Source organism: Ranitomeya variabilis, chromosome 7, assembly GCF_051348905.1.
Source record: "Ranitomeya variabilis isolate aRanVar5 chromosome 7, aRanVar5.hap1, whole genome shotgun sequence".
NCBI lineage: Eukaryota > Metazoa > Chordata > Amphibia > Anura > Dendrobatidae > Ranitomeya > Ranitomeya variabilis.
The window spans coordinates 142,618,522-142,634,173 of NC_135238.1; positions in this window are offsets into that span (position 1 = coordinate 142,618,522).

The following is a 15,652-nucleotide window of genomic DNA, read 5'->3' on the forward strand; positions in this document are numbered from 1 at the left end:
GGGATTGCCTGTTTGTTAAGGAATCCCTGCATGTGTTACCGCTGTCTAACAGCCACAAATCATGCAGCAGCAGGGACTCGAGCATAATATATGAGCACGCCCAGATGCTTGGATGAGACGTTATCTGAGCACATTCTCTCAGCACTATTTGCCAGTTGTTTGCTTGCACTGTGGGATTCACTATAGACTACCTAAGTTCAGCCTTGTAGCTATTCGAAATGATAAGCTCTTTTTACTTGAAAATACAGCATACCATTATATAAAATACTGAAATACTGCAACAGAACAGAGTCTACAAGTCTTCCAATACATTTCCTGTAAATTAATGCCAAATTGTTGTTAGAATCTGTTTAGTTTGTTACTATCCGCCATTTTCTTGTGGAGTTCTGGCTGCTGGCCTTTTTCCTCTGGTGCTGGGTCTGTCTTGGGTCAGGTGTTTGTATCACTCTTTATTAACCAGCACCTGCCTCCTAGTCCTTGCTGGACAACATTGTTAATCTGCTTGATTTCTAGCTTGGTGCTTTGCTTTGTCTTCTGTGTGTGTTATTTGTGCAGTGCTGGTGCCTCTGGTTCTGCTAGCCTTGGTTTCTGTTTTCTATTGGTTTCTGCAGCCTTCTCTTTGTTTTCTATTAGGAGGTGACCCGTTTTGAACCCAGTCCTTAGTTCTTTTAGGGAACCCCTTCCCCTTATCTATAGGTCTTTGCTTGAGATTATCCTAGGATCGTCGGTGGGTCTATTCGCAAAGAATGGGTCGCCCACTCCATCGTAGGGTTTCAGCCTAGTCATAGTGCAAGGTCAGTTTTCCCCCTTATACCTTTGTCCTGTGTTGCAGATCCGTAACAATTGTAACCACATGACCGTACCATCCACAGAGTCACGTTCACAGACTCCATAATTATTTCCAGTTGCTATGCTTGATAGGATTTTAAGTGTCTTTCTTACATGGTAAAAGTGCCAGTCACTAGCTAGATGTATTTACCATACAGTATGTTGGACATTGGCAGCAGGATGTCTTCTATTAATCTGTTCCTCATCTGTCCTATCTCAGGCACAGTGCCTTGTTTTCTTCCTCTATGGCCAGTTCTCTGAACTACTCCATGCCGGATTACTGTGGTTACCCAGAAAATACCTCAGACATCTCGCCCAAAGCATTTTAAGCCCAGCTAAGGCAGCCATGTGCTGTTTGAATTGGTTGATAGATTTGCCCAGAGCAACGTTTTGCTTGTCAGTAGTTGCATTATCATTCACTTAGCTGAAACTCCAGCCAGATACCAAACTATCTCCTGCTTATCTTGACTTCCATTCAACTACCAATGTTTATTTCCAAGCTCTGTCCAGCTTCACCAGGTGTAGTCCACCCATGTCTCTATAAATCAAGTTTACAGAGTACCATTTTTTTTTGGTGAAGCTAACACCCCAGTCACTGAAAATAGTGTAATGCCTCACCTCTAGTGTTGAGCATTCCGATACTGCAAATATCAGGTATCGCCGATATTCGCTGTATCGGAATTCCGATACCGAGTTCTGATATTTTTACGATATCGGATACCGGAATCAGAAGTTCCCATAGTGCAATAATGCACTATAATGGAGTGTGGGTGCTGCATGGGCAGAGACTGCGTGTCTCTGTGCGGGACTATGGGGGTCTGTGCGTGCCTGCCGGGGGTCTGTGCGGGCTGCTGGGGGGTCTGTGTGGCCTCTCGGGGGTCTGTGCGGCCTGCCGGGGGGGGTCTGTGCGGCCTCTCTGGGGTATGTGCGGGCTGCTGGGGGGTCTTTGTGTCTGTGCAGGCATTGTCCCATCAGGCATTGTGCTAGAATATTCTGCCTTGCATCCAGCTCCTGACCTCTGGTGACTCCCTGGCTATATACCTGCTCCTGTGAACCTGTGGGGTTATCCTGCTACTCTGCTCTGAGTTCCTGCTGCATACACCAGTTCCAGTAATCCTCCTTCATCTGCTGCTCGTGTTTGCTTCCATCTGCATTTACTGGACATGTAAGCTGTTTCTGCTCTGCAAGAACCTGAGACTATTAACCAGACCTCCCTGGTTGAGCTAAGATATTATTTGAACTGCCTTATAAGCATATCTATCTGTGTTGTGGACTAAGCAAGGACTTATTCGTGTCAAGTATCCTCAAGAATAATTGTGCTTCATAGACTTTCTGCGTGATTGCATTTTCCTCTGAAGTTTCCTATAGACTGCTGAGCTGCATTTGATATTTGCACCAAGTGTTGTGGACTTGAGTTGCTCTCTGCACCTGTTTGAATCACCGTGTGATAATATAGACTTTACGACTTATAAAACTGTGTCCTGTAGTTGTCTTGTTCCACGCAAAGAGTCTCCTGAGTTATCCCCTATAATTATTACAGGACACTATAGCCTAAAAAAAAAGGAGACTGCTGGAACAATGACTGCAGAAAGCAGACTAGAGCAGGTGTTTTCCATAATTAGATCACTGCAGAAAGATGTGGAAGGTCTGCAAAAGAAGTTTGGAAGTTTTGAACTCAATCAACAAGTGTTTGGACAGACTTTGCAGGACTTAAGCACCCGCATGGCAGCCCAGGAAAACAAACTTGCTGGCATAGAGTCCCAGTATGGATAGGCTTTTCAGGACATAAGCACGCAAATAGCTGCACAAGCAACTTTTCCCTCTGGGCAACCGCCACCAGCTAGCCCACCTAAGTTGCCCCCATTCAGACTTAATGGTGATCACGACAAATTTTGTGGCTTTGTGAATCAATGTATGCTATATTTTGATGTGCATGCTGACCGTTTTCCTAATGATAGATCCAAAGTATTGTGTGTAATAATGCTGCTGACTGCACGAGCGCTCGCCTGGGCGAATCCGATGATTGAGTCTCGTGACCCACGGTTAAATAACTTGGATGATTTCTTGGCCAATATGGCATTAATGTTTGACGATCCTAATCGCCGTGCAACCGCTGAATGTGCTTTATTGTCTTTACGCCAGGCAAAGTGTTCTGTTATTGAGTATGCAACTGAATTCAGGAGATTACCGGTAGATACCAATTGGGCCAGTTATGCACAATTGCCTATTTTTAAAAGGGGTCTGTATAGTATTGTAAAAGATGAACTAGCTCGCTCTGAGTCACCACAAGAGCTAGAGACATTTATACAGCATTGTGTGCACATTAACATTCGCCTTACTGAGCGTAGGCAGGAGAAGTTTGCTGCATATAACCGTATTTCTAACTTTTCCCTTCCTTCCAAAGAGACTGCAGGTAAAACCTCTCGGGAGGTGGAGGAGGTGCCCATGCAAATTGATTCCATTCAGAGGCGCGAGATCAATGAGCGCCGGGAGCATCACCTTCGTGAAAGTCTATGTTTCTACTGCGGCAAGTCTGACCACTTCTTGATCAATTGTCCTAAGTGTCCTAGATGGCCTAACAAGGTGCTAGCAGCAGTAGGGGAGTATGACAACTGTGATGATGAATCTGACATCTCTGAATGTAGCCTGCCTTTAAACGCTGTATTCCATTCACTTTCTATGAATTCACCCCCCAAGGAGCTTAAGGAAAAGAGCTCTCACTGTTCTCTCCCTATTAAGATCCTGTGTTCAGGACAGTGGATTTCCAGTGCAGCTATGATTGACTCTGGTGCAGGTGGAAATTTCATGGATATCGCATTTGCCAAGGAACATCGTATTGAAATTCAGCAAAGAGCCTCTCCAATTACCATGGAAACAGTGGATGGTTCACCTTCAATCTCTGGGCCTGAAATTTTGTTGGAGCCTAATCATCAGGAGCAACTTTCTTTCTTGCTAATTTCTTCTCCTCATTTTCCTGTGATTTTAGGCATTCCTTGGTTGCGTTCTCAGAACCCAATTATCAACTGGGAGACCAAGGAGATTATCTTTCCAACAAGGAGCAACTCAGCATTAACAGAAGCTGTCCCTGAGTCCACGGCTACGGAACCACATGTACAGGTATTTTCTTTACCTCCAGCATATAAAGAGTTCTCTGACATCTGTGACAAGAAGAATGCAGATCAGCTTCCTCCACACAGGCATTATGACTGTCCCATTGAGTTGCTTCCTGGGGCAGCTATTCCTTTTGGTAACGTATACCCTTTGGCGGCACCTGAGCTTCAAGCCTCAAAGGAGTATATTGATGAAAATCTGGCCAAAGGCTTCATATGTCCTTCTTCATCACCAGCAGGGGCACCTATCTTTTTTGTAAAGAAGAAGGATGGGACCCTGAAACCCTGTGTTGACTATCGGGAACTCAATAAGGTAACCGTACGAAACCATTACCCTTTGCCTCTGATTCCCGAATTACTGGAAAGAGTCCGCCATGCTAAGGTGTTCTCTAAACTGGATCTTCGTGGGACTTATAATTTGGTGCATATTTGTCCAGGGGATGAGTGGAAGACAGCATTCAGATGCCGGTATGGACACTTTGAATCTCTTGTGATGCCCTTCGGGCTTTGTAACGCCCCTGCAACATTTCAACACCTTGCTAATGACATTTTCAGAGATTTGTTGGACCAGTTTGTAGTGAACTATTTGGATGATATACTAATCTTTTCTGACTCGCTACAGGAACATGAAGAACATGTCAAAACTGTTTTAAGACGTCTGAAAGAGAACCATCTGTATATTAAGCTGGAGAAATGCGAGTTCCATCATTCTGAGATACAGTTCTTAGGTTATATCATCTCTCCCCAGGGGCTGAACATGGAATCTAGTAAGATTCAGGCTATCCTTGACTGGCCGGTACCCCAGAACGTTAAGGAGCTCCAACGTTTTATTGGTTTTGCAAATTTCTACAGATGCTTCATTCGAAATTTTTCTGATATTGTCCGTCCCATTACTTCCTTGACAAAGAAGGAAAAGCCCTTTAAGTGGTCATCACAGGCTCAAGAAGCTTTTGATCGGCTTAAGATCTGTTTCACATCAGCACCGCTGTTGATACACCCAGATCCAACACTTTCTTTCATTGTGGAGGTGGACGCTTCTGATAATGCTTTGGTGGCTATTCTCTCCCAAAGAACTGGAGAGAAGGGTCTGCTACATCCTTGTGCTTTCTTTTCCCATAGACTAACCTCAGCAGAGAAGAATTACGACATGGGAGACAAGGAATTGCTGGCTATTATTGCGGCTTTCAAAGAATGGAGGCATCATCTGCAAGGAGCTGCACAACAGATCATAGTGATAACTGACCATCGCAATTCAGAGTTCCTTAGATCCGCTAGATGTCTTTCTCCTTGTCAGGCTTGTTGGAACTTATTTTTAAATCAATTTAACATTGTTATCTCGTACCATCCAGGTTCTTGTAATGGGAAGGCTGATGCTTTATCCCGAATCCATGCTGCGGATTCCATACCTGGAGCCCCGTCCAAGAACATTCTGTCTAATGCCAATTTCATTGGAGTTATCCACGATCAGGACTTGTGGAAGGAGTGCAGGGAGGCCTCTGACGGTGATGTATTTCGGCCAACCCACCTGTGGATATTAATCTTGTCTTTAAGGGTGGCATGTGGTTCAGAGATCGCCGTATCTACATCCCTGAGGTTGTCCGTCTGCAGATCCTCAAGTTGGTACATGACTCCAAGTTGGCTGGTCACAGGGTGGTACAGAAGACACAAGAGTTCCTGAGCCGATTCTTCTGGTGGCCAACTTGCCTGAAGGATACCAAGGACTACGTGCTCTCCTGCGAGGTATGTGCTTGTTACAAGACTCCTCATGTGGCACCTACAGGTCTTCTACAACCATTACCTGTTCCGTCCCGCCCTTGGGGGTCTATATCAATGGACTTTATTGTGGAGCTGCCTACATCGGGGGGCATGAATACAATCATGGTGGTAATTGATCGCCTGACTAAAGCTGCTCATTTTGTTCCGTGCACCGGCCTCCCCTCAGCTAAAGATACAGTGAACTTGGTTATACAGAATGTCTTTCGGTTGCATGGGTTTCCGGATGAGATCATCTCTGACCGTGGAGTGCAGTTCACTTCAAGATTCTGGAAGGGGTTTTGCTCTGCACTCAATATTAATGTCTGTCTCTATTCCGCTTACCATCCCCAGACAAATGGTCAAACTGAGCGTACCAACCAGACACTGGAACAATATCTAAGATGCTATGTCAGCCATCTCCAGGATGATTGGTTGGAGTTGCTGCCGTTAGCCGAATTTTCATATAACAATTCTCAGAGCGCCTCCACTAAATTTACACCTTTCTTTGCCAGTCTGGGTTATCATCTGTGTATCTTACCTAGGTCTCCAATTAATTCTCCGGTTCCGGCAGTGGAGGAAAGGCTGACTGCAATGAGGCAAAATCTGGAGGTTCTGAAGGAATACCTGACCGCAGCTCAAGAACGTTATAAGAGATTGGCTGATAGATTCCGTAAACCTGCACCCATGTTCAAGGTCGGAGATTCCGTGTGGTTAGCAACTAAGAATCTGAAGTTAAATGTTCCTTCACAAAAACTTGGACAGAAATTCATTGGCCCTTTCAAGATCAACGGTATTGTGAGCTCTGTGGCCTGCCGGCTGAAGCTGCCTAGGACTATGAAGGTACACCCAGTTTTTCATGTGTCTTTACTAAAGCCTGTATCTCCTAATACCTTCCAGGGACGTGTTGTGCCACCTCCACAGCCTGTGGTGATTGATGGGCAAGAACAATTTGTGGTGGAGGAAATTGTTGATTCCAGGATTCGCAGGAATCGGCTCCAATATCGGATAAGATGGCAGGGATATCCCCCCTGAGGAAGACTCTTGGGAACCTGTGGAAAACATCAATGCCCAACAGAAGATTTCTCGTTTTCATCAGAGATTCCCTGAGAAACCAGGTCCAGGATCGTCCTGAGGCTGCTTCTAAGGAGGGAGTAATGTCAGGACTCTGAACATTTTTTATTACCTTTTTGTGCATTACTGCCCTTTTCCAAGATGGCGTCTTTGGTCTCATGTGCACTGTGTCTTCCTGCTATAAAACTCCACCCCAGCCTTCAGTCTCTGCTAGAGTATTCTGCCTTGCATCCAGCTCCTGACCTCTGGTGACTCCCTGCCTATATACCTGCTCCTGTGAACCTGTGGGGTTATCCTGCTACTCTGCTCTGAGTTCTTGCTGCATACACCAGTTCCAGTAATCCTCCTTCATCTGCTGCTCGTGTTTGCTTCCATCTGCATTTGCTGGACATGTAAGCTGTTTCTGCTCTGCAAGAACCTGAGACTATTACCCAGACTTCCCTGGTTGAGCTAAGTCATAGACTTTCTTCGTGATTGCATTTTCCTCTGAAGTTTCCTATAGACTGCTGAGCTGCATTTTATACCACTTATAAAACTGTGTCCTGTAGTATTCTTGTTCCACGCAAAGAGTCTCCTGAGTTATCCCCTACAATTATTACAGTATCCTTCTGCACTGTATTCTTCCGCCGCTGTAAAAAAAATAGTCCCTAGTCTCACTTTATGCCATTGCTGTGTGAGAAATTTTCCCACACAGCAATTCCAATAAAGTGAGACTGAGAGGTTACTATAGTTCAGTGACACACTGCAGGAGCCATTGTCTCCTGTCAGTGTGTCACTGAAGGTCCTATAGAGCAGTGACACCACCAGATGTCACTGTTCAATAGGGGAGATCATCGTGGGACACTCGTTATTATTTGGACTACGGCGGAAAGGTAGTATATGGTTTAGTATTTTACGTTTTTTGCAGGCGCTGAAGTATGGTAAGTATGGTGAAATGAAGAATATTAAAATACTTTTTTCCTAGTGTGTTTGTTTTATTAACCCTTTATTACTATTGGATTAATAATGGATAGGCATCTTATTAACGCCTCTCCGTTATTAACCCGGCTTAATGTCACATTATGATAGCAAGGTGACATTAACCCCTTATTACCCCATATCCCACCGCTACACGGAAATGGGAAGAGAGGGGCTAAGTGCCGGAATTGGCGCATCTTACAGATGCGCCATTTCTGGGTCAGCTGTGGACTGGTATTTTTAGCCGGGGGGGGCAATATCCATGGCCCCTCCCTAGGCTATGAATATCAGCCCGCAGCTGTCTGCGTACCCTTTCTGGCTATAAAATATAGGGGGACCCCACATCATTTTTTGGGGGGTCCCCTATTTTAATAGCCAGTAAAGGCTACGCAGACAGCTGCGGGCTGATATTCATAGCAGGCTACAAATATTGGCCCCCGGCCATCGGCTTTCCCCCTCTGGTGCAGAAAATTGCGCGGGAGCCCACGCCATTTTTTTCCATTTTTTTTCAATTAAACGCTCATTAAGGCCTCTTTCATACTTGCATCGGTACGGGTCTGTCGCTATGCTGTGAAATTTATGCACGACGTCGGCAGCGGATGCAGTTTTTCAACGCATCTGCTGCCCATTCTGAAGTCCTGGGAGGAGGGGGCCAGTTTTGTCCGCTCATGCGCGGTAGAAAATGGCAGACGCGATGGACAAAAAAAGTTCACTTGAACGTTTTTTTGTGCTGACGGTCCGCCAAAGCACGACGGATCCATTGCACGATGGACGTAACGTGTGGCCATCCGTTGCGATCCGTCACTAGTACAAGTCTCTGGGTTAAAAACTGATCCTGCGAGCACATTTGCAGTATCGATTTTTTTTTGGCCGGATCTGTTTTTTTCCGCTGGATCCTTTTTTTTTTCCTCCGGATCCATTTTTTTCTCATAGAGTTGTATTAGCGCTAGATTGCGCCTGATGGCCACATGTTTCATCTGTTTTTTGCAGGATCCATCAAAAAAGCTGTTTCCGCTGGACAGAAAACACATACAGAGGAACGTTTTTTCTGTCCGGTGAAAAAACACACACAGCGACGGATACGGCAAAAACGTATGAAACTGAGATGTGAAACGATGAATCCGGCTTCCGAATCCATTTTTTCATTCATGTTTCCATTCAAATCATGCACATTTTCCGTTTATTTATTTATTTCCAAAAACTGCATCAAAACCGCGCAAAATCTGCACCAAAAACTGCATCAAAACCTGCATAAAAAACCTGCATGTGTTTTCCATCCAGAGGAAACAGCTTTTTTGACGGATCCTGCAAAAAACGGATGAAACGTGTGGCCATCAGGCGCAATCCGGTGCTAATACAACTCTATGAGAAAAAACAGATCCGGCGGAAAAAACGGATCCTGCAAATGTGCTCGCAGGATGCGTTTTTTACCCATAGACTTGTACTAGTGATGGATTGCGACGGATGGCCACACGTCACGTCCGTCGTACAATAGATCCGTCATGTTTTGGCGGACGGTCGGCACGAAAAAAACGTTTAAGTGAATGTTTTTTTGTCCGTCGCATCCGCCATTTTCAACCGCGCTTGCGCAGACGAAACTCCGCCCCCTCCTCCCCGGACTTCAGAATGGGCAGCGGATGCATTGAAAAACTGCATCCGCTGCCCACGTCATGCATAAATTTCACAATGTGCGTCGGTACGTCGGTAGCGATGGACCCGTACTGACGCAAGTATGAAAGAGGCCTTAATGTAATGAGCGTTTAATTGAAAAAAAAAACTGATAAAAACAGCGTGGGCTCCCGCGCAATTTTCTGCGCCAGAGGGGGAAAGCCCAGCCAATATTTGTAGCCTGCTATGAATATCAGCCTGCAGCTGTCTGCGTAGCCTTTACTGGCTATTAAAATAGGGGGACCCCCCCAAAAAATGATGTGGGGTCCCCCTATATTTTATAGCCAGAAAGGCTACGCAGACAGCTACGGGCTGATATTCATAGCCTAGAGAGGAGCCATGGATATTGGCCCCCCCGGCTACAAATACCAGTCCGCAGCCGCCCCGGAAATGGCGCATCTGTAAGATGTGCCAATTCCGGCACTTAGCCCCTCTCTTCCCACTCCCGTGTACCGGTGGGATATGGGGTAATAAGGGGTTAATGTCACCTTGCTATCATAAGGTGACATTAAGCCGGGTTAACAACGGAGAGGCGTCAATAAGACGCCTATCCATTATTAATCCAATAGTAATAAAGGGTTAATAAAACACACACACATTAGGAAAAAAGTATTTTAATATTCTTCATTTCACCATACTTACCATACTTCAGCGCCTGCAAAAAACATAAAATAATAAACCGTATACAACCTGTCCCAGTAGTCCAATTAATGACGAGTGTCCCATGACGATCTCCCCTATAGAACAGTGACATTGGGTGATGTCACTGCTCTATAGGACCCTCAGTGACACACTGACAGGAGACAATGGCTCCTGCAGTGTGTCACTGAAGTATAGTAACCTCTGAGTTTCACTTTATGGTAATTGCTGAGTGGGAAAATTTCTCACACAGCAATGGCATAAAGTGAGACTAGGGACTATTTTTTTTACACTGGCTTCGGGGAACAAAGTGACAAGTAATGGTGAGTATGATCTCTATGTTTAATGTACTGTATGTCTATATGTATGTATTGTATGTAATGTATGAATGTATTGTATGTAGTATGTATGTAGTATGTATGTATGTATATAGTATGTATGTATGTATGTAGCATGTATGTAGTATGTATGTATGTAGTATGTATGTACAGTATGTAGTAGGTATGTAGTATGTATGTAATGTATGTAGTATGTGTGTAGTATGTATGTAATGTATGTAGTATGTGTGTAGTATGTATGTAATGTATGTAGTATGTATGTAGTATGTATGTGGTATGTATGTGGCATGTATGTATGTAGTATGTATGTATGTAGTATTTAAGTATGTAGTATGTATGTTGTATGTATGTATGTATGCAGTATGTATGTATGTAGTATGTATGTAGTATGTAGGTAGCATGTAGTCTGTATGTATCATGTATGTAGCATGTATGTAGTTTGTATGTAGCATGTATGTAGCATGTATGTAGCATGTAGTATGTATATAGTTTGTATGTAGTATGTATGTAGTATGTATGTGGTATGTTTGTATGTAGTATGTATGTAGTATGTAGTATGTATGTAGTATTTTTTTTACATTTAACACATTAGCCGGATGATGGGACTACTACTGTCCCATCATTGGCTAATGTGTCAATCACTGTCACTGTAGCAGGCATTGTCCGATGGGACTTGTAGTCCCATCGGACAATGCCTGCACACATGCACAGAGCCCCAGCAGCCCGCACAGAGCCCCGGCAGCCCACACAGAGCCCCAGGAGCCCGCACAGAGCCCCAGCAGGCAGCACAGAGCCCTGGCAGGCCCACACATAGCCCCGGCAGGCCCGCACAGAGCCACGGCAGCCTGCACATAGCCCCGGCAGGCAGCACAGAGCCCCAGCAGGCCCGCACAGAGTCCCAGCAGCCCACACATAGCCCCAGCAGGCAGCACAGAGCCCCGACAGGCCAGCACAGAGCTCCAGCAGCCTGCACATAGCCCCGAGATGCCCGTACAGATCCCCGGCAGGCCCACACTGACCCCGCCCACACACACAGACATGCACAGTGTCCGCCCACACACTGCCCACACTCTTCCCCCCTCCGGAACAGGATGTAGAAGCACAGAAAGGGCTTATTTACATTCTGATATTTGTGTCCCATTGACTTGCATTGGTATCGGGTATCGGTATCAGCGATATCCAATATTTTTTGGATATCGGCCGATCCAATCCGATACCAATACTTCTGGATATCAGAAGGTATCGCTCAACACTACTCACCTCACCTTTGCAAGTAAGAATAATTTTCCATTTCTTCATTATTGTCCTTAGGTTAAACATTTAATTGCTACACATTGATATTGGTAGACATCTGCTCTGTAAACCATAACTCTGTAAGCCATTATGAGATTGGCTATTTATCTATTACTTCTGTGCGCAGGGCCGGCATTATGGGCAGGCAGACCAGGCAGCTGCCTGGGGCCCTCAGGCACAAAAGGTGCCCCCTGCTGTTTCCACAATTGAGCGAACAATACAAATAGCGCAAGGCAGTGCTTCGCTTTTCAGAAGAGACAGATGTAAGTGCATCTTATCTGTTCTGCAGTGCGAGCCTTTTCCCGGCGCTGCACGGTCTTATGCTATTTATAGTAATGTTGGCAGAAGCAGCCGGGCATGTTATACTGACCTGACTTGTGCTCTGCATCTTCTCCTGTTCTGCTATGGCCATCCATCCTCTCTCCTACAGCCGGCTTCTGTATTATCATTTATACTGTGTCCTGGGCTGGAAGCTGCTATTCAGCGGCAGGGCCTTCCTATGTGACACCTGACCGCTGACTTTGTCCTCAGGTTGCACAGCAGATTTTATTGTATGCAGGGCTTTGTTATACTCTATGAGGGGCTACATTAAATTCTATGGGGGGCTGCATTATACTATCTGAGGTGGGCTACATTGTATTCAACAGAGGGGCTACATTATACTATATAAGGGGGCTGCATTATATTCTGTGGGGGGGCTTCATTATACTCTATGAGGGTGCTACCATATATTCTATGGAGCGGTTGTTATACTATATGGGGAGGCTGCATTATATTCTATGGGGGGTTACATTATATTGTATGGCGGGGCTGCATTATACTCTGAGGGGGCTACATTATATTCTGTGGGGTGGCTGCATTATACTCTGGGGTGGCTGCATTATACTATATGTGGGCTGCATTATACTGTATTGAGGACTATGGGGAATACATTATACTATATGAAGAACTATGGGGTGCATTATACTATGAGAAGTGAATTGTACTACATGGATGACTATGGTAGTGCATTATACTAAATGGAGCATTATGAGGAGTGTATTATACTATGTGGAGGACTGAGCAGTGTATTTTAATATATGGAGGACTATGAGGAGTGTATTATACTGTATAGAGGACTGAGGAGTGTATTATACTATATGGAGGACTGAGCAGTGTATTTTAAATTATAGAGGACTAAGTGGAGTGTATTATACTGTATGGAGGACTATGGGAAGTGTATAATACTATATGGAGGACTGAGGAGTGTATATTAATATATGGAGGACTATAGGGAGTGTATTATACTATATAGAGGACTATAGGGAATGTATCATACTATATGGAGGACTATGGGGAGTGTATTATATTATATGAAGGACTATGGGGAGTGTATTATAATATATGGATGACTATGGGGAGTGTATCATACTATATGGAGGACTATGGGGCACATTATATTATATGGAGGACTATGGGGTGTGCATTTTACAATATAGAGGACTGTGGTGCACATTATAATATATGGAAGACTATGCGGTGTATTATACTAAACAAGCAAAATGCTGCATATTCATCGAGTGATTGGATTGTTCTGTATGGGATTGATCTAATAGCGATTGTTCTGTTCCCATCATTCTTTCTCAGTTAGTGTAAAGATCCTGGGAGACAAGTGTCGAACGACTTCAATATTGTCGATCACACTCGTTTAGTGGCCCGAACTCAGCACATGTAAATTCAACCGAAATGCTTTTGTGTGATGTGCAACATATTAGCATTTGGGGCCCCATTTTAAACTTTTGCCTAGGGCCCCACTTTGCCTAAAACCGACCCTGTCTGTGTGTAAGCACACCTTTGCAGGCATGAATCAGATGCCATTATATCACTGTTATACTGCAATTGAATTACCTACTGCTTGTTCTGGATGGTCTATACATCTACTGTTCTTATGTGTATCATCTCACCTGGCTCAGGTTCATCAGGTGCTTCATTCTCTGTTTCTCTGTCTGCCATACTGCATACCCTGCTGCCTTGGTCCTCGCTGATCCACTGGTCATCCAGCAGATCTGCTTTGCAGCTCCATCATTTCTAGTCTGTGTTGCTCATCCTTATCTATGGACTAGAGAACCCAAGTCACCAGGTGAGCCCCTGAAAACAATCATTTGCTAGTAAGGTCAGCAGACCCACCTAAGTGCAATGAAATAGTGCGGTTGCCCCGGACTTAGCTTACAAATATGCAGTCACCCTTTTGACTGCAGACTTGTGAATCCTTATATGGCTCACATTGTTCACTGATAGGCAAAAACCATTTTTAAGGCACAGTGCAAGGCTTAGAAGGGAAGGAGTCCCATATTGGAGTGCATATTTTGCTGGCATGTCACATTGGCATATCTATGTCATATTGGTCACAATACTGACACTAGAAATATGTCACATAATTTTATACCATTGGGCAGGGAAGAAAAATAATTACATTTTTACTAATAAAATGTTGTTTTAGCCCCAGAATTTACATTTTTACAAGGGGAAATGGGTAAAAAAGGCAACAAAATTTGTCAGACGAGACTCGAGAGGGAAGGATCGCTATTTCACTTTTGGAGCACAGATTTTTCTAGAATAGTTTGTGGATTCCATATGCAGAGTCCCTAAGTGAGGTAAAAAAGCAGAATCCCCTCCCAAGTGACCTCATTTTAAAAAATAGTCCAAAGTCAGTTAGATGAAAGAAATTATATTTGGAAATTACACCCCTCTTGGAATTCAGGTGCAGGTGTAGTGACAATTTTGACTTCATGGGTGCTTTCCAGAAATAAGCAGGTGATGTGGCAAAATGAGAATTTTAAATATGCTATTGTAGTGCTCTATACATTGTAGTGCCTAATAAGTTGTATTACTCGTATAGTGAGAAAAACTTGTGATTCTAGAGACAAGGACCCCATAAGTTATGTGTGCTCTCTTCGCTATAATACTGACAAACATGTGGGATACTAACTGTGGTTTAGGCACACTGTGGGGTTCAGAAGGGAGGGTGGCATTTGGATTTAGGAACTCAGATTTCACTAAACTTATTTGGGGGAAGCCATGGCACCTTTCCAGAGCCTTTGTGCTGCCAGTAACATGGAATCCTCCTGTATTTATATTACTAGATGACAGACCTTATTGGGGCTTGTTTTTTGTGGATTGAGTTGAACTTTTCATTAGGAACATTTTACATAACATTTTGGATCACATTTATCCTGCACTCTACACTGGGCACTTAAGTTGGAGTTTCTACCTAAATCTCCAAATAATGTGATTCAGATAAAACCCTCAATGGGATCCATTCACTATAATGAGGCAGGCAAAAAACATTTGGCTTCTGTTCAGTGATGTCCTTATTTTTAGAGGTACACAATTTTGTGGCCTACTCCACCTTTATGCATCCCTAAAATTCATTTAAATTAGCTAAGTACGGTATTTTTCAGATTATAAGATGCTCCGGATTATAAGACACATCCCAAATTTTGAGGAGAAAAAGGATTTATTTTAAAATAAAATGGTGATGATTCTTATAATCCATGCATCTTATTGCTTACTGGGGGTGATGGCTGCGGTGAAGCAGGGTCGCTGCTGGAGGATAAAGTAGTGGGGTGATGCTGCTGGCTGCAGGCTTGTATGAGGGGCTATTCCGATGTGTAGCGCCCCGCTGCGGGTATCTGGTGCTGCTGCGGGTGTCTGGTGCTGTAGGGTGTCTGACGGTGCTGCGGGTACCCAGTGGTGCTGCGGGGGTGTCTGGCGGAGCTGCGAGGGTGTCTGGTGCTGCTGCGGGTGTCTCCGGTGTTGCGGGGGCTCTGATAACATTTTGTGAAACGCCAACGCCAGAGCCCCTGCAGTTCCATGGTTTTCTATGCAGTGGACTCTGGGAAAATGGCCGCCGAGGGGCGGCGCATGCGCAGATGGTGATCTCGGCACCAAGATCTAGGGAAATCTCATCTCCTGAGATCTTGGTGCTGAGATCTCCATCTGTGTCATTTGTCC